This window comes from Pristiophorus japonicus, chromosome 11, assembly GCF_044704955.1.
Source record: "Pristiophorus japonicus isolate sPriJap1 chromosome 11, sPriJap1.hap1, whole genome shotgun sequence".
In the NCBI taxonomy this organism is placed as follows: domain Eukaryota; kingdom Metazoa; phylum Chordata; class Chondrichthyes; family Pristiophoridae; genus Pristiophorus; species Pristiophorus japonicus.
In genome coordinates this window covers 203285000-203307417 of record NC_091987.1, presented here as the reverse complement: position 1 = coordinate 203307417, position 22418 = coordinate 203285000, and positions in this window count along the sequence as shown.

The window sequence follows — 22418 nt, the reverse complement described above, 5'->3', positions numbered from 1 at the left end:
AGCAATAATCAAGGGAATAATGGAGGCATGTGAAAAAGGAACGGCAGTAATCATGGGGGATTTTAACCTACACATCGATTGGTCAAATCAAATCGCACGGGGTAGCCTTGAGGAGGAATTCATAGAATGCATACGGGATTGTTTCTTGGAACAGTATGTTACAGAACCTGCAAGGGAGCAAACTATCTTAGATCTGGTCCTGTGTAATGAGACAGGAATAATAAACAATCTCCTAGTAAAAGATCCCCTCGGAATGAGTGATCACAGTATGGTTGACTTTGTAATACAGGTTGAGGGTGAGGAAGTAGTGTCTCAAATGAGTGTACTATGCTTAAACAAAGGGGACTACAGTGTGATGAGGGCAGAGTTGGCTAAAGTAGACTGGGCACGCAGACTAAACGGTGGCACAATTGAGGAACAGTGGAGGACTTTTAAGGAGCTCTTTCATAGTGCTCAACAAAAATATATTCCAGTGAAAAAGAAGGGCGGTAAGAGAAGGGATAACCAGCCGTGGATAACCAAGGAAATAAAGGAGAGTATCAAATTCAAATCCAATGCGTATAAGGTGGCCAAGGTTAGTGGAAACTAGAAGATTGGGAACATTTTAAACGACAGCAAAGAATGACTAAGAAAGCAATAAAGAAAGGGAAGATAGATTATGAATGTAAAATTGCACAAAACATAAAAACATATAGTAAAAGCTTTTACCGATATATAAAACGGAGAAGAGTGACTAAAGTAAATGATGGTCCCTTAGAAGATGAGAAAGGGGATTTAATAATGAGAAATGTGGAAATGGCTGAGACCTTAAACAATTATTTTGCTTCGGTCTTCACAGTGGAAGACACAAAAACCATGCCAAAAATTGCTGGTCACGGGAATGTGGGAAGGGAGAACCTTGAGACAATCACTATCACTAGGGAGGTAGTGCTGGACAGGCAAATGGGACTCAAGGTAGCCAAGTCCCCTGGTCCTGATGAATTGCATCCCAGGGTATTAAAAGAGATGGCGGAAGTTATAGCAGATGCATTCGTTATAATCTACCAAAATTCTCTGGACTCTGGGGAGGTGCCATCGGATTCGAAAGCAGCTAATGTAATGCCTCTGTTTAAAAAAGGGGGCAGACAAAAGGCAGGTAACTATAGGCCGGTTAGTTTAACATCTGTAGTGGGGAAAATGCTTGAAGCTATCATTAAGGAAGAAATAGCGGGACATCTAGATCAGAATAGTGCAATCAAGCAGACGCAACGTGGATTCATGAAGGGGAAATCATGTTTAACTCATTTACTGGAATTCTTTGAGGATATAACGAGCATGGTGGATAGAGGTGTACCGATGGATGTGGTGTATTTAGATTTCCAAAAGGCATTCGATAAGGTGCCACACAAAAGGTTACTGCAGAAGATAAGGGTACGCGGAGTCAGAGGAAATGTATTAGCATGAATCAAGAATTGGCTGGCTAACATAAAGCAGAGAGTCGGGATAAATGGATCCTTTTCGGGTTGGAAATCTGTGATTAGTGGTGTGCCACAGGGATCGGTGCTGGGACCACAACTGTTTACAATATACATAGATGACCTGGAAGAGGGGACAGAGTGTAGTGTAACAAAATTTGCAGATGACACAAAGATTAGTGGGAAAGCGGGTTGTGTAGAAGACAAAGAGAGGCTGCAAAGAGATTTAGATAGGTTAAGCGAATGGGCTAAGGTTTGGCAGATGGAATACAATGTCAGATAATGTGAGGTCATCCACCTTGGGGAAAAAAACAGGAAAAGGGAATATTATTTGAATGGGGAGAAATTACAACATGCTGCAGTGCAGAGGGTCCTGGGGGTCCTTGTGCATGAATCCCAAAAAGTTAGTTTGCAGGTGCAGCAGGTAATCAGGAAGGCGAATGGAATGTTGGCCTTCATTGCAAGAGGGATGGGGTACAAAAGCCGGGAGGTTCTGCTGCAACTGTACAGGGTATTGGTGAGGCCGCACCTGGAGTACTGCGTGCAGTTTTGTTCACCTTACTTAAGGAAGGATATACTAGCTTTGGAAGGGGTACAGAGACGATTCACTAGGCTGATTCCGGAGATGAGGGGGTTACCTTATGATGATAGATTGAGTAGACTGGATCTTTACTCGTTGGAGTTCAGAAGGATGAGGGGTGATCTTATCGAAACATTTAAAATAATGAAGGGGATAGACAGGATAGAGGCAGAGAGGTTGTTTCCACTGGTCGGGGAGACTAGAACTAGGGGGCACAGCCTCAAAATACGAGGGAGCCAATTTAAAACCAAGTTGAGAAGGAATTTCTTCTCCCAGAGGGTTGTGAATTTGTGGAATTATCAGCCCAAGAAAGCAGTTGAGGCTAGCTCATTGAATATATTCAAATCACAGATAGATAGATTTTTAACCAATAAGGGAATTAAGGGTTATGGGGAGCGGGCAGGTAAGTGGAGCTGAGTCCACGGCCAGATCAGCCGTGATCTTGTTGGGTGGCGGAGCAGGCTCGAGGGGCTAGATGGCCTACTCCTGTTCCTAATTCTTATGTTCTTATGTTCTTATGTCATTGGATCACAAATTGGCTAATTTTTTGATTACATATCGAAATACTCCTCATACAACTATTGGTAGAACACCAGCGGAGTTGTTTCTCAAACGACAGCCACGAACCAGATTCTCATTGTTAAAGCCAAATTTGCACAGTCTGTAGAAGAGACACAAATTAGACAAAAAGAGAATCACCATAAAGGGAGACTAAAAGAGAGAAGAGTGAAATTAAACCAGAAGGTGAGAATGAAGAACCATCACCATAAATGGTTAAAGTGGTTACCTGGAAGAGTGGTGAAGATATGTGGTCCTCGCACATATTTGGTAAAGATGTTTGATAATGGACAGGTTAGGTTTGTCCACATTGATCATATTTTACCCACAGACATAGAAGGAGTTGAAGGTGGGAATGATTCAATTATTTCTGACTCATCAGATAGTTTTGATATACCAATAGCAATTCCTAAATCCAATGTACTGGAAACAAATCCAGGAGAGAATCAGGATGAAAGTCTGACTCCAAGTCAGGGAAACAAAGAGCCTGAAGTTAGCGTGAGTGCAAATGAAAATCAAGGACATTCCGTGGAGGAAAATGTTCCTCAGGATGAGCCTCAAATGAGTGTGAAATCAACACCATGTTTGGAAGGTTCTATTAGAGAGTGAAGGTGTCCTCTTCGAAACAGAAAACAAGTGGTAAAGTTAAATTTGTAAATATGTATAAAAATGAAGTTATTTATGATGTTTGTTATGATGGTTTTTTCATTAAGGAGGGAGAAGTGTGATGTCTGTAAGTGCTGTAAGCTTGTAATGCTTGTAGCTCCATACTGTGGATGTGGACGTATTGTGTACTGCAGCTGCAGAGTTATAACAAACAGACAGACAGCTTCCGGGAGCTTCCAGACTAAGCAGCCTCCATGTTCGGAGCTGTGTGTGTATGCCCTGTGAAGATATCACACTTCCCTAAAGGACATGGGTTTTTACGACAATTACTGACACTAGCTTTTTATTCCAGATTTAGTTAATTCACAGAATTTAAATTCCGCAGCTGCCATGGTGGGATTTGAACTTGTGTCTCTCGATCATTAGGCCTCTGAATTAAGAACATAAGAACATCAGAAATAGGAACAAGAGTAGGCCATATTGCCTCTCGAGCCTGCTCCGCCATTCAATAAGATCATGGCTGATCTGATCATGGACTCAGGTCCACTTCCCTGCCTGCTCCCCATAACTCCTTATCCCCTTATCATTTAAGAAACTGTCTATATCTGTCTTAAATTTATTCAATGTCCCAGCTTCCACATCTCTCTGAGGCAGCGAATTCCACAGATTTACAACCCTCTGAGAGAAGAAATTTCTCCTCATCTCTGTTTTAAATGGGCCACCCCTTATTCTAAGATCATGCCTCTAGTTCTAGTTTCCCTGATCCTCTCTGCATCCAACTTGTCAAGCCCCCTTAATCTTATACGTTTCGCTAAGATCACCTCTCATTTTTCTGAATTCCAATGAGTAGAGGCCCAACCTACTCAACCTTTCCTCATAAGTCAACCCCCTCATCCCCAGAATCAACCTAGTGAACCTTCTCTGAACTGCCTCCAAAGCAAGTATATCCTTTCGTAAATATGGAAACCAAAACTGCACGTAGTATTCCAGGTGTGGCCTCGCCAATACCTTATATAGCTGTAGTAAGACTTCCCTGCTTTTATACTCCAACCGCTTTGCAATAAAGGCCAAAATACCATTGGGCTTCCTGATCACTTGCTGTACCTGCATACTATCCTTTTGTGTTTCATGCACAAATACCCCCAGGCCCCGCTGTACTGCGGCACTTTGCAATCTTTCTCCATTTAAATAATAACTTGCTCTTTGATTTTTTTCTGCCGAAGTGCATGACCTCACACCTTCCAACATTATCCTCCATCTGCCAAATTTTTGCCCACTCACTTAACCTGTATGTCCTTTTGCAGATTTTTTGTATCCTCCTCACACATTGCTTTTCCTCCCATCTTTGTATCGTCAACAAACTTGGCTATGTTACACTCAGTCCTTTCTTTCAAGTCGTTAATATAGATTGCAAATAGTTGGGGTCCCAGCACTGATCCCTGTGTCACCCCACTAGTGACTGGTTTCCAACCAGAGAATGAACCATTTATCCTGACTCTCTGTTTTCTGTTAGTTAGCCAATCCTCTATCCATGCTAATATATTATCCCCAACCCCGTAAACTTTCATCTTGTGCAGTAACCTTTTATGTGGCACCTTATCAAATGTCTTCTGGAAGTCCAAATACACCACATCCACCAGTTCTCCTTTATCCACCCTGTTCGTTACATCCTCAAAGAAGTCCAGCAAATTTGTCAAACATGACTTCCCCTTCATAAATCCATGCTGACTCTGCTTGACCGAATTTTGCTTTTCCAAATGTCCTGCTACTGCTTCTTTAATAATGGACTGCAACAGATTTTTGGCTAACTTGTCTGCAGTTTCCTGCTTTTTGTCTGCCTTCTTTTTTAAATAGGGGCATTACATTTGCAGTTTTCCAATCTGCTGGGACCTCCCCAGAATCCAGGGAATTTTGGTAAATTACAACCAATGCATCCACAATCCCTGCTGCTACTTCTCTTAAGCAAGTCATCAGGTCGAGGGGATTTATCTGCCTTTTGTCCCATTATCTTACTGAATACCACCTCCTTAGTGATTGTGATAGTGTTAAGTTCCTCCCCCCACAGTCCCTAGACTATCCACTGTCGGAATATTGTTAGCATCCTCTGCCATAAAGACTGATACAAATATTTGTTCAGAGTTTCTGCCATCTCCATGTTCCCCATTGCTACATAACCACTCTGTACAGTACAAATGACCATTGAGCGCAGCACTATTTTACTGTCCTCTTTCAATCTCATGATCAAGAAGGGGATGGTCTTCTAACTTTGTGACATTGTGATGTTATTTTCTCTGCAGGGTTCAGTCACAATTCTGGTGGGCCAATAAAAAATATAATGCAAGCTAGTGCTATTGGATTTAACCTAATTCATTGCCTTTTTCTCCATATCCCATATGCACATAACAATTGGACATAGTACAGGCAAGTATCATGCCCATACAGCGGTACAAAAATATAACGAATGCGCAGAAATCGGATGCCTCATAAAACAAAAACACACAGAAATGGAGAGTCACTTTTGTGTAACATTAAGAAGCTTCACTGATTCCCGGGATGACAGGACTGACATATGAAGAAAGACTGGATCGACTAAGCTTATATTCAATGGAACTTCGAAGAATGAGAGGGGATCTCATAGAAACATATAAAATTCTGACGGAATTGGACAGATTAGATGCAGAAAGAATGTTCCCAATGTTGGGGAAGTCCAGAACCAGGGGTCACAGTCTAAGGATAAGGGGGTAAGCCATTTAGGACTGAGATGAGGAGAAACTCCTTCACTCAGAGAATTGTGAACCTGTGGAATTCTCTACCACAGAAAGTTGTTGAGGCCAGTTCGTTAGATATATTCAAAAGGGAGTTAGATGAGGCCCCTACGACTAAAGGGATCAAGGGGTATGGAGAGAAAGCAGGAATGGGGTACTGAAGTTTTATGATCAGCCATGATCTTATTGAATGGTGGTACAGGCTCGAGGGGCCGAATGGCCTACTCCTGAACCTACTTTCTATGTTTCTATGTTTCTGTCTGTATTCTTTGATTGACAAATACAGATAATTAATAAATGGACCAGTTGTGCCAAAGTATAATGTATGGAGCTAAATTCTATAATTTGTGTTCACAAAAGGCATTGTGCATTTACCAGTCAACCAATTGTATGTAAGAAAGAAAGACTTGGATTTATATAGCACTTTTTATGATCACCGGATATCTCGAAACACTTTGCAGACAATTAAGTACTTTTTCTTTGAAGCGTAGTCACTGTTGTAATGTAGGGAACATAGTGGCCAATGTGCGCACAAGCAATCTCCCACAAATAGCAATGTGTATTGATTGAGGAACAAATATTGGCCAGGACACCAGGGATAACTCCCTTGCTCTTCTTCAAAATAGTGCCATCTGTTCTTTTACATCCACTGAGCGAATGTCTCATCCGAAAGACAGCACCTCCAACAGAGCAGCACTTGGAGTGTCAGCCTAGATTTGCATGCTCAAGTCCCTGGAGTGGGACTTGAACCCACAACATTCCGACTCAGAGGCAAGTGTGCTATCCATTGAGCCACAGCTGACACTGATTTGTGAAAGGTAACAGTTAACCTGTAGCTGTTCTTTGGCTTATAATGTATCCTGATCCTCAGGACATTTGGACGTGTCTGTCCCTTTGCAAGCCATCAATGTCGGCTCCTCTGATCCTTCAGTATGTAAATTCATACCACAGCATGGCGTTGAGCCATACAGTTAAGGAAGGTTCCAGATTTGAAGCTGAGCCTGTGCTTAATTAGCTGATCTCAACCACGGCAGCCCTCGGGCTGCTACAATGGGAGTCATAGCCCTGGGCTAGAAAAGGAGACAGGAATTAGTTAGTGGGCACAGGTGTATGTCAGCATAACCAGGATTGGACTCGTCTCTGAATAGTTTTGTTATTGTCAAGTCCGACATGTGAAAAGTATCCAATTGGGCAGGGTACCAGACAGCTCCCAAGCATCCGCAGTTATTGGAGCAGATACAGAGGAGGGCTACCAGCTTGAACCCACAACCTAAGGGGGTGACGTATGAGGAAAGATTCGACTACCCTGGGTCTTCTCGTACTTGAAAAGAAAAGACTGAATGGGGGTATGATAGAAGTGCTTAATATTAAGAATGGTTTGGACAAATTGGATCCGGGTAAGCTTTTTTGCTGTGTACTGAATTTCAGCACACGGGGCCATATTTACGAATTAAGGACAACAAGGAAAACAGGAAATGCAGGAGGAAGATTTTTACTAAAAGGGTAATAAATATGTGAAACAGATTACTGCCACGGCTGGTGGAACAACTTGCATTCATATAACGCTTCTAATGCAGTACAACATCCCGAGCCACTTCACCAAACCAAGGAGCATTATTAAACATATTTTGACACCGAGTTAAGGAGTGATTTGGCCATGGTGGACTGGAAATAGCTACTAGTGGATAAATCAGTGTCGGAACAGTGGGAGGCATTTAAGGAGGAGATCGGAAGGCTCAGGCCAAACATGTGTCCTTAAAGAAAAAGGCAGGGAAAAATAATTCTAGAGCCCCCTAGGATGTCTGGACTTACAGGGGCGGATTAAGAAAAAAAGGGACACTTATATCAACGGCTAAATACTATAGAATCTTTAGAGGATTATAGAAAGTTAAGAGGCAAAATTAAAAAGGATATTAGGAATGCTAAGAGAGAGCACGAGAAATTCTTGGCCAGTAAAATTAAGGAAAACCCCAAGATGTTCTATAAATATATTAAGAGTAAGAGGGTAACAAAAGAAAGGGTAGGGCCTATTAGAGACCATGAGGGTAATCTTTGTGTGGAGGTGGAAGATGTTGGGAGGGTTCTTAACGAATACTTTTGCATCTGTCTTCACAAAGGAAAGAGGCATTGCAGATACTGTTATCGAAGAGGAGTGTGATATTTTGGATGAAATAAATATATAGTGAGAGAGGAAGTATTAAGGGGTTTAGCAGCTTTGAAAGTGGGTAAGTCCCCAGGCCCAGATGAAATGCACCCCAGGCTGTTGAGCGAAGTAAAAGAGGAAATAGCAGAAGCCTTGACCATCATTTTCCAGTCCTCTTTGGATCTAGGCATGGTGCCGTAAGATTGAAGGACTGCTAATATAGTTTAAGAAGGGAGAAATGGATAGACCGAGTAATTACAGGCCTGTCAGCCTAACCTCAGTGGGGGGAAACTTATTGGAAAAAATCCTGAAAAAGAGGATAAACCTGCATTTGGAAAGGCAAGGATTAATTAGGGAAAGTCAGCACGGATTTGTTAAGGGAAGATCGTGTCTGACTAACCTGATTGAATTTTTTGAGGAGGTAACCATGAGGGTCGATGAGTGCAGTGATCACGCTGTATTATATATGGACTTTAGCAAAGCTTTTGATAAGGTCCCACATGGCAGACTGGTCATGAAGGTTAAAGCCCATGGGATACAGGGCAAAGTGTCAAGTTGGATCCAAAATTGGCTTGGAGGTAGGAAGCAAAGGGTAATGATTGATGGATGTTTTTGTGACTGGAAGGATGTTTCCAGTGGGGTTTCGCAGAGCTCAGAATGGGGACCCTTGCTTTTTGTGGTATGTATCAACAATTTAGATTTGAATATAGGGAGTATGATTAAGAAGTTTGCAGATTACACTAAAATTGACTGTGTGGTTGATAATGAAGAGGAAAGTCAAGGGCTACAGGAGGATATCAATCTACTGGTCAGGTAGAGCAGTGGCAAATGGAATTTAATTCAGAGAAGTGGGAGGGCTAATAAGGAAAGGGTATACACATTAAGCGGTAGGCCATTTAATAGTGTAGATGGACAAAGGGACCTTGGAGTGCTTGTCCACAGATCCCTGAAATTAGCAGGCCACTTTAGCCGGTGGATAAAGTGGTTAAGAAGGCATATGGAATGCTTGCCTTTATTGGCCGAGGCATAGAATATAAGAGCAGGGAGGTTATACTTAAATTGTATAATACTTTGTTTAGGCCACAGCTGGAGTATTGCGTGCAGTTCTGGTCACCATATTATAGGAAGGACGTGATTGCACTAGAGAGGGTGCAGAGGAGATTTACTAGGATGCTGCCTGGAATAGAGAATCTTAGTTATGAGGATAGATTGGATAGGCTAGGTTTGTTCTCATTGGAACAGAGGAGGTTGAGAGGAGACCTCATTGAGGTGTACAAAATATTGAGGGGCTTGGACATCGTGGATAGTAAGGGTCTATTTCCATTGGTGGAGGGGTCTATTACGAGGGGGCATAGTTTTAAGGTGGTTGGTGGAAGGTTTAGAGGGGATTTGAGGGGGGGCTTCTTTACGCAGAGGGTTGCGGGGATCTGGAACTCGCTACCTGGAAGAGTGGTGGATGCAGAAACCCTCACCACTTTTAAGAGATGGTTGGATGGGCACTTAAAGTGCAACAACCTGCAGGATTACAGACCTAGAGCTGGTAATTGGGCTTAGACTGGATGACCTTTTGTTGGACGGAGCAGATATAATGGTAAGTACTGCAGGGAATAGAATATGGCCAGGGTGATTTCCTGGACTAGTTTCGATCGCCTGAATGGGTCGGAGAGGAATTTTCCCAGATTTTTTCTCCCAATTTACATGGCTCCGGATAGGGTATCGCAGTTGTGGTGAGGCAGATTGGATGGGCTGAGTGCTCTTTGCCTTTCCGTCATTGTTCATAGGTTTATATGTAACCTTTAGGCCTGCTGACCAAGGGCCGTGTGGCTCTTTGTCGGCCGGCACGGACACGACGGGCTGGAATGGCCTCCTTTTGCGCTGTAAATTTCTATGTTTCTATGTTCCTATGTCACATAAGGGGATACTAGGACAGGATGACCAAAAGCTTGGTTAAAGAGGTAGGTTTTAAGGAGCGGCTGAAAGGAGGAGAGCAGGGTTGTGAGGTGAAGAATTTTAAGAAGGGATTTCGCGAGCTTAGGGTCCAGGCACCTGAAGACACGGCCATCAACGGTGGAGCGATGAAAATTGGGAATGTGCAAGAGGCCAGAATGACATAGAATGATATCGAATATACAGCACAGAAACAGGACATTGGGCCCAACTAGTCCATACGTTTATGTTCCATTTAAGCCTCCTCCCATTCTTCCTCATCTAACTATCAACATAATTTTCTATTCCCTTCTCCTTCAAATGTTTATCTAGCTTCCCCTTAAATGCATCTATACTATTTGTCGCAACCACTCCTTGTGATAACGAGTTTATTGATGGCCTCTGATTTTGTTCTTCCTCACAAGTGCAAACGCACTCTCTGTGAAGGGTTATAGTGAGCGGGCAGGGAAGTGGAACTGAGCCCAAGATCAGATCAGCCATGATCTTATTAAATGGCCTACTCGTTCTCCTGCTCCTATTTCTTATGCTCTTATATTGTTATGTCTACTCTATCAAAACTATTCATAATTTTAAAGACCTCGATTAGGTCAGCCCTCAGCCTTCTCTTTTCAAGAGAAAAGAGACCCAGTCTGTTCATCCTTTCCTGATAGGTATAATCACACAGTTCTGGTATTATCCTTGTAAATCTTTTTTGTACCCTCTCCAGTGCCTCTATATCCTTTTTTATCGTATGGCGACTATAACTGCACACACCACTCCAATTGTGGTCAAACCAGTTGGAGGAGCCTTAGCAAGAAGCCTTATTGGGTTTCAAGAAGGTACTAGACAGGTTCTGGTCAACAAATGGGATTAGAAATGAACCTACGAAATACTATGAATAGATGAGCAAGATGGACCAAAGATCTTCTCCTGAAAGAAAATAAATACTTGCATTTATATAGCGCCTTTCACAATTCATCATCATATCATAGGCAGTCCCTCGAAACAAGTGTGACTTGCTTCCACGCCAAAATTGGGATGAGTTCACAGGTGTTTCAATGAAGGACCTAATATTCCAGATCCCAAACTGCATCTTGAAGGGTGGAAGATACCTGCGTGTGGATTTTTTTTTTTTAAACGTGTGGTGGCCGTTGCACATCAGCCATCGCATGGGCTTGACAGAGCTAGGTCTTGGTCTACAATCACTGGACGTCCCAAAGCACTTAACAGCCAATGAAGTACTTTTCGAAGTGTAGTCACTGCTGTAATGTAGGAAATACAGCAGCCAATTTGCGCATAGCAAGCTCCCACAAACAGCAATGTGATAATGACAAGATAATCTTTTTTTTAATGTTATGTTGAATAAGGGATGAATATTGGCCAGGACAATCCTGCCTGAAACAGTTACCATGTTATTTTGTATCTAAGAACTGCACCTCAGCAGCTTAGGAAAGTAGGAGAGAGGAGAAAATTAAACTAAAGTTGCATTCTTTCCTTAGCTAGTCGAGGGTGTTCATCTAGTGCCAATCAGTTGTACACGTGAGATTTCAAATTTCAGAACATTTTAATGAACTTTTCAAACTATTAACACTTACTGGGGAGGAGTTTTAGAATCCTGTTTATTTTAGCAGGATAATTTTGACAGCTATGGCTCAATATAAGTCCTTGCAAACTTACTTGGGCAAGCTAAACCAAATTGTACTCTGCTGCTTTAACTTACTAGTTAAAGCTAACCAGTGTTATTAGCAAATTTAATCATTTTTCAATTTTTTAAAATCAGAATATATCAACATATCTATTCTTTATTCCAATTAATATTAATATAGGTTATATGTAAAATTATTCACGTTATGGGAAGAAGAAAGTAAATTAAATTTAAAAATATCTTTAATTATGTCTGCAGTGGAAGATTTTGTAATCTGCAGGAGATAAAATCAGAAAGTAATTGGAGGAAAAATGACTTGTTTACAATTTAACATTAGTGCCACAGACATTAAAAATAAAGTTCATTAGAAAGTGTAGCACTTTCTGCCTCCAATTGTGCATTTAATCTTCAGTTCATTTAGAAGAAAGTTTAATTAGAAAGTACTGTTAAACTCTCATTTTTTATGCAGCCTCAAGGGAAATGATTTGGAACTACATAACTAATACGCCCGCCATCCTCATTCTTCTGCGCTGATTGCAACGGGAAAAGCTTCAGAGAGACTCATTTAAATGAAAAATTCTAAAATGTGTTTGTCAATCCTGTCCGTTTGTCAAATGACGACGGTGCCTTGTTCCTTTTCAGTGACAGAGTTATCTGCAATTTGGTGTCAACTAAATTGGTAAACTGTCCTCATCTGATGTGTGAAGCAGCTCCACACTGGTGCTTATAGAAACACACCAGATTAGAGTGAAAGAAAGGCTGTTAATTTTCCACGTGAAAGCATTTAGGCTGGACTCTTGGTTCAATGGTAAAGTAAGTGTGATTGTTTTTTAGTTTTGCGATTCATGTGGATGTGGCGTCAGGAAAGTATGGGGAATGTTTTTGGTGGTTTTATTTCAGTTTTTTTATGTCCTCCTGTAGCCTCTCTTTAGGTCACGCCGAGGCTAGCTGTTTGCCTCGGGATTTTCATTTGCTCGGCCAGCCTAGCACCCTAAAAGGTGTGGAATGCCTCCCTTAGTGCTCCGCTCCACACTCAGGACCCAGCTGGTGAATTTTGCGGCCTGAAACTTTTTCTTTTCAAAAATATACTTTCACATAACATTTTTACAATACATTGGAAAATAGTTCCGTTCCTTGCAGTCAGCAATTCCATACAATTCGTTTGTATGAAACTGCTGTCAGCATCCAATGCACTAGTGTGCGTTTCATTTCAAGGTACAGTTTAGTACAATCCATAAATCACATTACATGTAGTACTGTGCAAATAAGGGTATTACATGAAGCAGATAAGAACAGGTTTACATTACATTCCAGGATACATTTCAATACCGATCACAAATCACGTTACATGTAGAACTATGCAGATGAAAGCAGTACACGGAATGGCTGAGAATACATTTACATTTCTTTACAAGTTACTAAACAGTGTAGAGACTTTCATTATACATGGCACAACAAACCATTTCCCGGCGCAAAATTTACCACTCCGCCCGGGTTAAGGTCACAACAGAGGCATGACTAAATTTCCACCCCTTTATGTCCAAGATGTTTTAACAGAAAAGCAGTTCTCCAGTTGGTCGGCTGTTAAATAGTAAGAGTCAAAAACGAGTGAGGTATTTATATGAGTGTCCTTCAAATGAATACTACTGAGAGGCAAGAAACAGTGCTAGTGATGGTAACAGCCATCAGGTACCTGAATTATGGAAGGTCATAACAGTAATCTTAGGAAGGAGAGGCATCTTAGTGAAAAAGGCAACACAATAATGTTTTGGATGGAACAAACTACAAAATGTTACCGTGGACAATGGAATTACTTTTTTTTTTACTTGCAGGGCAGAACAGGGATGCTAATAAAAAACAATACCGCTATAACTTTGCTTGTTACACTGCCTAATCATAGTTAAAAATGTAGAACACGATTACCTCAAATTAAAAGTTATCTTGCAGGTGTCTCATACACATTAAGATGCGTGGTGGAAAGCACCTGAAGTAGCAACACCCTATGCCATTGAGTGCTAGGGTGACTATGTTCACCCATGTTTGCAACCCACCAGTCTTAAAATCAGTTAACATGGCTGCTTTCACGCACTTAAGTTGTCAGCTGTGGCTCAGTGGGTAGCACACTCGCCTCCGAGTCAGAAGATTGTGGGTTCAAGTGCCACTCCAGGGACTTGAGCAAAAATAACATCTAGGCTGATGCTTCAATGCAGTGCTGACGGAGCGCTGCACTGTTGGAGGTGCCGTCTTTCGGATGAGATGTTATCCTCAGGCCCCGTCTGCTCCCTCAAGTGGATGTAAAAGATCCCATGGCACTATTTCGAAGAGGAGCAGGGGAGTTATCCCGGTGTCCTGGCCAATATTTATCTCTCAATCAACATAACCAAAACAAATTATCTGGTCATTATCACATTGCTGTTTGTGGGATCTTGCTGTGCGCAAATTGGCTGCCGCGTTTCTTACATTCCAATAGTAACTATACTCCAAAAGTACTTCATTGGCTGTAAAGTGCTTTGAGATGTTGCGAAAGGCACTATATAAATGCAAGTCTTTCTTTCTCTTTGCAGTGAATGTTCATCCAAACGTGAGACCTGGCAGCAGGAACCCAGCCATCGCTCAATCAGGGTGGACAGGTATATCTCAACAAAAGAAGGGAGGGGAAAGGAACAGTTGAAAATGGAAGGTTTACGGTCATGATGAATAGAAGAGAGCTCCTTTGACTACCTTCAGTATCTCTGCTCATCAAAAGTTATCACATCTATGGTTTGAAAAATGGAACCATATAGTTAGAGTCAAATCCACAGGAGTCTAATTCAGCTATGAAATTTAAAGGAGAATGAAGACATAAAATTGCAGAAAGTGATTCCACACGTGCTTCTCACCACATTAGAAAATGTGTAGCTAATGTTGATTGCCAGATGTTTTTTTCACTCTTGGGGGCACGGTAGCAATTATGTAGCAAAAGCAACCCAGAGCCTACAGGAGAAGTCTGATCGAGATCTGGGAACAACAAGGACAGATGGATACGAAGAGCGTGCTTTTAGGCTATTGCAGCTTTCAAGGGAAAATATAACAAGTAAAAATAAGTCATGTTGGGAAACTGGGCGAGAAACACTGCACAGGATTTTAGCCTTTGCCAATTCACAATTAAAAGACAAATTAGAAATCCAACAGGAATTCAATAAATATCCTACAAATGACTTGTCTAGGATCTTTTGCAGTGCAGTCTTAATTGAAAATTGGCCACCACATTTTCAGCATCTTTTGCCAAATCCACCTAGACCAGGAAATGTCAGGGTTCCCCTCAAAAATATTTCTTACAAACTCACCGTTCTACACCCCGCAACACTAGTTGTAACCTGAAAATGATTGTCACTCTAAACTTTAAACTAACCAAAGTGTATAGAATTACTTATTACATAGATTTTTTTTTTATTCATTCATGGAATGTGGGCGTCACAGGCAAGGCCAGCATTTATTTCCCATTCCTAATTGCCCTTGTAAAGACAGTGGTGAGTGTTAGACAGCTTTCTTGCTCTTTTCACTTCGTTGCTTTAAACGTCGGATTTACACACACACACTCAGTTGTAGTAATGGCAGGATCAGATATTTAAAGCTTCATACTATACAAACCCAGTATGAATGCTACTGAGAAACTTCACAAAGCCAGCTCTCAGCAAGTGAGGCAGACACTTTCCAAATTCGAGTGCCTCAAACAACCTTCTCTCACATCCACTATACAAAATTAGGCCTTTGAACTCAATATTCCAAACATAATATCAATGGTACATACAAATAAATAGTTAACATACAATGTCGAATAAATAAACAGCTACTCATTGTCCTGAAATCAGGTCTCACTGCCATAATTGACCTGCGCCATGAAGTACTATAAACACACAGGTGATCATTGTTCGCATGCCTGACACAAGACTCCCAAAGCAAGCGCTCTACTCGGAACTCCTGCACACCAAGCGAGCCCCAGGTGGGCAAATGAAATGTTTCAAGGACACCTTAAAAGCCTCCTTGATAAACTGCAACATCCCCACCTGGGAGTCCCTGGCCCAAGACCGCCCTAAGTGGAGGAAGTGCATCTGGGAGGGCGCTGAGCACCTCGAGTCTCGTCGCCGAGAGCATGTAGAAAACAAGCGCAGGCAGCGGAAGGAGAGTGCGGCAAACCAGACTCCCCGCCCACCCTTTCCTTCAACGACTGTCTGTCCCACCTGTGACAGAGAATGTATTTCCGGTATTGAACTGTTCAGTCGCCTAAGAGCTCACTTTTAGAGCAGAAGCAAGTCTTCCTCGATTTCGAGGGATTGCCTGTGATGATGATGATCAGATGGACACATTTGAATGGCTAAATGGCTCCATATCGTCGAACAGCCTGTTTTATGAGACATCCTCCGCTTTGATCCAAACTTCAATCAGAAAGCTGCTCCAACTTTTAACCCAGCAATTTAAACCCTTTCGGCCCAGTCTCCAGACTATTCCGAAAGCAGAAGCATTTCAGAAATACGGGCTTTTGCTCCCACAATGAGCTCAGTACAGAAGCAAACTATTCGGTCGGTGTTTATACTCTGCATGAACCTCCTCCCACGCTACTTCATATAACCCTATAAGCACAACCTTCTATTCCCTTCTCCATAATATACCGATCTATTTTCTCTTTGAACAGATCTATGCTATTCAGCTCAACTACTCTAGGTGGTAACAAGTTCAACATTATATCATAATATTGTATAACAAATACATCAGAATCAAAATCCCAATTTGAAATTGAAAAGTGGATTTGTTTTTATTCATTCATGGAATGTGGACATCGCTGGCAAGGCTGGCATTTATTGCCCATCTCTACTTGCCCTCGAGATGGTGGCGGTGAGCCACCTTCTTGAATACAACTGATTGCCATGCGAGGCCATTTCAGAGGGCAGTTAAGAGTCAACCACATTGCTGTGGGTTTGGAGTCACATATAGGCCAGACCGGGTAACAGCAGCAGATTTCCTTCCCTGAAGAGCATTAGTTACCAGATGGGTTTTTACAACAATCCAGTAGTTCCATGGTCACCATGACTGATACTAGTTATTTGATAGGTTTCCTGAAGTTGTTCCAGGATCAGAAGACTGCAAAGCACAGAAGTCAACTCCCAACTACAGCAGTTAGAAAGACCAATGCCATTTTCTCTTTAAGATGATGGTTTACCAAAAAGCAGGGATGTATTTGCACAGTGGAGCATGTATAGCAAAATCATTGAAAAGGAGATAAACCTGTTTATACGCCAACCCTGCTGCATGGCTATCCAGGGGAGAATATCTCTGATGCGGTCATGAGCGGGTCAGTCTGTTGGGGCTTCAGTGGGTTTGTGCTAGAATACAGTGTATTCTTCTATTCCCCATAAGCAGCATCACGAGAGATCCAGCAGTTTAGTTAAATTTCCACTGGTTTCTTCCATTAAAAAGAGAGTGGTTAGAATGTGGAACTCGCTGCCACAAGGAGTAACTGAGGTGATCAGCAGAGTTGGAATTAAGGGGAAGCAGGATAAACACATGAGGGGGAAAGGAATAGAAGGATGTGTTGATGGGTTAGATGAAGTAGGGCTGGGAGAACATAAGAAATAGGAGGAGTAGGCCATTTGGCCCCTCGAGCCTACTCCACCATTCAAGGTGGAGGCATGTGTGGATCATAAACAGCACGGACCTGTTGGACCAAATGGTCTGTTTCTGTGCTGTATGTACTTAGTATTACTTTATAAATATTTATAAGACGGGGTTTCCTCCTACATTAAATATAAGAATTTTCTGCTCGTTATGATGATATGTCATGTTTGTGTTTATTGCAGGGCTCGTCACTTGCACATTCAACTAACGAGTAATTGGAGGGTGGGAATTTAAAGACTGCTTTTGTGATTTCCTTACTGTTGATTTCTTTGAAAACTACAGCATGATTACAAGTGTACTTTTTTTTCTCTCGACACTATGAATGAACAAAGCCCGCATGCTTGGCATATATCTTGATTTCTGTTTTCTAATATTCAGCATAAAAATGCCTTGAAGATAATTTAACATATCACTTTTATAATAGCTGACTGTATATACTTAAGTTTTTTTTTAATAAGCAAGAAACCAGACTTGCTTGCACAAAATACTTATTAGAGAGAGGAATCTTCTGGCTCCAGAATGTGAAACCATTTGGGAGACTTTTGTTGATGAATGGACGAAAGCAGAAATAAGGGGCCCGAGGATCGGCAACACTGATGACAGGGCTGGAGAAGAGTCAGATTCAATTTGAAAGAAGTCGCATTATTAGCAATTTTGAGGAAGGCAGTTGAAGCGGTCGCAGACCAGGCAAAGCCGGAATGAGACTCGGGGGAGCACAGTCTTTGACTGGATTTGTTTGATTGTAGTCAGCGCAGTTTAAATTTGGTGAGGAAAATGAAAAGAGGAGAATGGTTACTTTCCTTCAGCCTAAGTGACAATCTGATGCTGGCAAATAGACTTTTCCATCAAAGAAAGCCACAAAAAAAAAACTGGACTTGGCTGCTACCTGATGGACAGACAAGAAATAGAATTGATTTCATAATTATAAGTAGAAGATGGAAATCCAGTGTTCTGTCATGCTGATCCTTTGTGGCCGATGTCAGCTCTGAACATTAAGTCAGATATGGAACCGGTAAGGCTGAGAATGAGAGTTGCTGGAAAAGCATTTAAAACAAAAATCTGGCTTCAAGACAGACAACCTGACCTCAGAAACAAGTACAAAGATGTTGCATAGAATTTACATCACAGTAACAGGCCGTTCAGCAAAAATGGAATAGTTAGAACTGCAGAACAAGTGCTGGGTCTCAAAAATAACACTAAAAACCATCAATGGATCATGTAACAAGTCCTAGAGTTGGGTGACAAAGACATGTTAAGACAAGTGTTATGTATGCTTGTTAATGCAAGTACTTCAACACTCGACCACTGAATATACCTTCACCCGGTGTACTTTATACCTGTACCACCAGAGGGTGCTGCTGCTGCTGGAGACCTAAGGGTCACCTGCACACTGCAGGTAACCAATTATAAAAGGGAGCTCACCTCTTGGTGTCCTCACTCTAGGAGCTGCAATAAAAGGACTAAGGTCACTACAATCCAAGTACTATACCCTTACCTCGTGGAGTCATTATTAGAGTGCTTGCATACATAACAACAAGCATAAAAGCAGATCCTAATACGAGTACCGAATACAATAGGGTAACCAAAGAAGTTAAAGCGGTTGAGGCTAGGTCAATTGGAAAATTCAAAAAAGGAGATAGATTTTTGTTCGTCAAGGGTATTGGGGAATATAGAACAATGGTGGGTAAATGGAGTTGAAGTATAGGTCAGTCATGATCTAACTGGATGATGAAACAAGCTCAAGGGGCTGAACTCCCAAATGTTCCAAAACAGCGTCAGCTGTGGCTCAGTGGGTAGCACTCTCGCCTCGGAGTCAGAAGGTTGTGGGTTCAAGTCTCACTCAAGGGACTTGAGCACAAAAAAAATATAGCCCTTTCCCTTCTGTCCCCTGCCCCCATTAGGGCCCACGTCCACTTCCTCGAGCCTGAACCTCAAAATATGTACTTTTTGTGATAAGGCGTCTTCATGGCCACGCACTGGTCACTCTTCACTTTTTGTCCCTAGCCTCAAGGCGAGAACCAGAGGTCACAGATTTAAGGCGAGTGGCAGAAAGAAAATCTTTTTTTTTTAAATTTTTTTTAAACGCAGCGAGTGGTTACGATCGGGAATGCACTGCCTGAAAAGATGGTGGAGGCGGATTCAATTGTGGTATTTCAAAAGGGAATTGGACAAGTAACTTGTTGTGTTCATACTCTGTTTTTATACAGGACACGAGACAGGCATTAGGATTCTGCGGGAGCTATTCACACACTGCTGTAAACATTCTGGTTCATGCTGGTTTTGGGACTCCATTTTGGAAGTTGCTATAAAGGACACAGTTAAGTTACTTTACTCCTGTTTCAGTTAGTCTGTTTATTTACATACACAACATACCTGAAGGAAAACAAATTGCAGAGCTACGGGGAAAGGGCAGGGGAGTGTGACTGGCTGAAGTGCTCTTGCAGAGAGCCGGCACGGGCTCGACAGGCCGAATGGCCTATTATTGTACTGTAACGATTCTATTCGATGATTCTAATGACCGTCTTTCTCTCATGTGCATGTAGTTAACATTTGTCCACTTTAATAAGGACACAGCTTGCCCTGCCGCACTTGGCCCCCAGAAAATGGCAGGAAGGCGGGGGTGCTGTTGAGCCGTGCCAGATCCACAAAAATATTGGCGAGGGTGGCGGAACACCTTAATCAGTAATCCAATCGTCTGACTATAGATGCTGAAAAGTCAGTGCAAAGAGATGTGTGGTTGACTATACACAATGCAAGGATACAGTGCAGAAATTGACAAAGACAAAGCATTGACAATGGTGAGCTCGGATATGTTATAATCTTTGGAGAAGGACGAGCACAAATGCGATGTAGGACCAGGGTACCAAATTACGCAGAATTATATCTGGAATAGGACTTGCACCCATGACCTTCTGACACACAAATGAAAGGGTGCTTCAACCTTAGGTCAGTGGTATCACTCGCATCTTTAAGTCAGAAGTCTAACACCAGGCCTTCTATTCCAGTACTTAACAGATTAAAATTGAATATAGTTTGACTGTCTCTACCAAATCAGTTGAATTTAACTCTGTGCCTGTGTTCATCCACCATCCTGTTTAAATAGAAGATTTTCTTGATAAGAGGACCTGGTGAGTAAAGGGTTTGTATCATCTTCGATCCAAAGCCACGGTCAGACTGTAAAACGATCTCTAATGAAAGATTACAGTGGTGATAAAAGCATGTGAATCTTCTGCAACATCTCACTGTTCAAAGACCAGCCTGAAAATGGAAATGGAGCCTCACTAGGCATGTGCAACATGGCACCACCTGACATTCACCACACCATCCATCATCATCAGGGGTCATACTTGGGTGTCGCACTTTTGTGCATGGAGATATTGGGTCTACAATTCCGGCTTCACCGAGTCTGTACGAAGTGCGCACAGACCCGGCGAAGCCTCACAAAAGCCGGTTTTCAGGGCGCGATGCACCAGCACCGAAAACCGGCTTTTCCGAGCTGTCAAAGATTTCTCTTAACAGATCCTCCGCATCCCCGGGAGAAGGACATCCGCTTGGGAGAGATTGGGCTATTTACCCATCTCTTGCCCAGAAAATGTCCTTCAAACTTTTACGTCTGATGAAAGCAGGCGCATAGCCTACTTTTACCAGCGTAAGGGTTTAAAAACATGTAAAAAATTAAATTTAAATACACGTTAAAAATAATCCCCAAAATTATGTTTTTTTTTCTAAAACATTTAGGGTTAGAATTTCCACTCCATTTCTGGCGGTTTTCTCAGTGGCACTGTTCGTTTTCGCCGGAAAATCACCCGGCGAAAATTTCCACTCCATTTCTCAAAGAGTTCCGCCAGCGGTTTCGAAATATCGCTGGGGAGCGGACCGCCAACGTATACTGCCGAAAAAAACCGCTACCGTCCAAGTTTGGGCTCAGCGGTGACCCCTGGGTATGATCGAGTAAACCGCCCATGAAAAGCAGCCACAGCTGGCCGGTCGGGAAGTAGCCCTGCAAAGAAAGGTAAGTTAAAGGGTTTTTTATAATTAAAAAAAATTATTTTAACAGTGATTAAGTTTAAAAGGGTCTCGAGAACATTTTCTGATTCTTTGTTTCCTGGAAAAAATAGTGTGTGTGTTTTCCCCCCTCCTTAGGCCCAACCGCAGCCTCGGTCTAAATTTGAGTAATTGCCGCCCATTTTGATTAAGAACCGCCCAATTTGCCTAGGATTACGTTTAACCGCCGAGACTCTGCGTGTAAGATCCATTTTCTCGCCGGGCGATATCTTTTCCTTCTTTGTGCAACTTTTTGCAGGCATTAATTTAAGAATTTTAGTGATCTTTTTGGGCGGCAATCCGGCAGTGGCGAGTTTTATGGAAATTCTAGCCCATAATTACATTTAATTTCAATTAATTTTAAATATGCGAGGTGTTTTATTTATTTATTTATGTATTATGCTGTGTTTGGGTGTTTTAGGGGGTTTTCTCATTGATAGTAATGGGAACTCATACAAACCGATGTCCCATTTTTATCAATGGGAATACTGCAGCGTGATTGGTTGTCCAGGCCCATGTGACTCCAGCTTGGCCTTGCGTACCTCGAAGACAGGTCCCCATGTGCTGCACAGCGAATCTAGGCCTCCGACCGGGATCCTACGTTCCTCCGAGACCACCAAGTACCAGGAAGCCTCCGACTGCAATTTCAGGCCCTTTATGCTACACTTGCAGCAGGTTGGCTGAAATAAATTTCTTACCATGAAACAGGAACAAAGCGCTGCTGAAAAAAAATAGGAAAAGTACTAATCAAATTTGGGAAAAGTAGCCAGGGTAAGCTTCCGTGGAAAGAATTTCTATGGGGCCAAAATTGCTATCGCCCCGGTTGGGGGTCGTAACCTTTCCGAGGCCAGACATACTGCATACACCCAGCACAGAAGTCCCGCCCTGGAAGCAAAATTGGGCTTACCGCCCGACAGGAAGTGGAGCGTAATGTCGCGTGGTCCACTCCCTCTCGGGGCGGGATTGGGGGCGTTATCCGGGTGAACGTTGGAGCGCTACACAGCCTCTCCGTGTAGTGCGGACACGTTCCACAGACCCTCCTCTC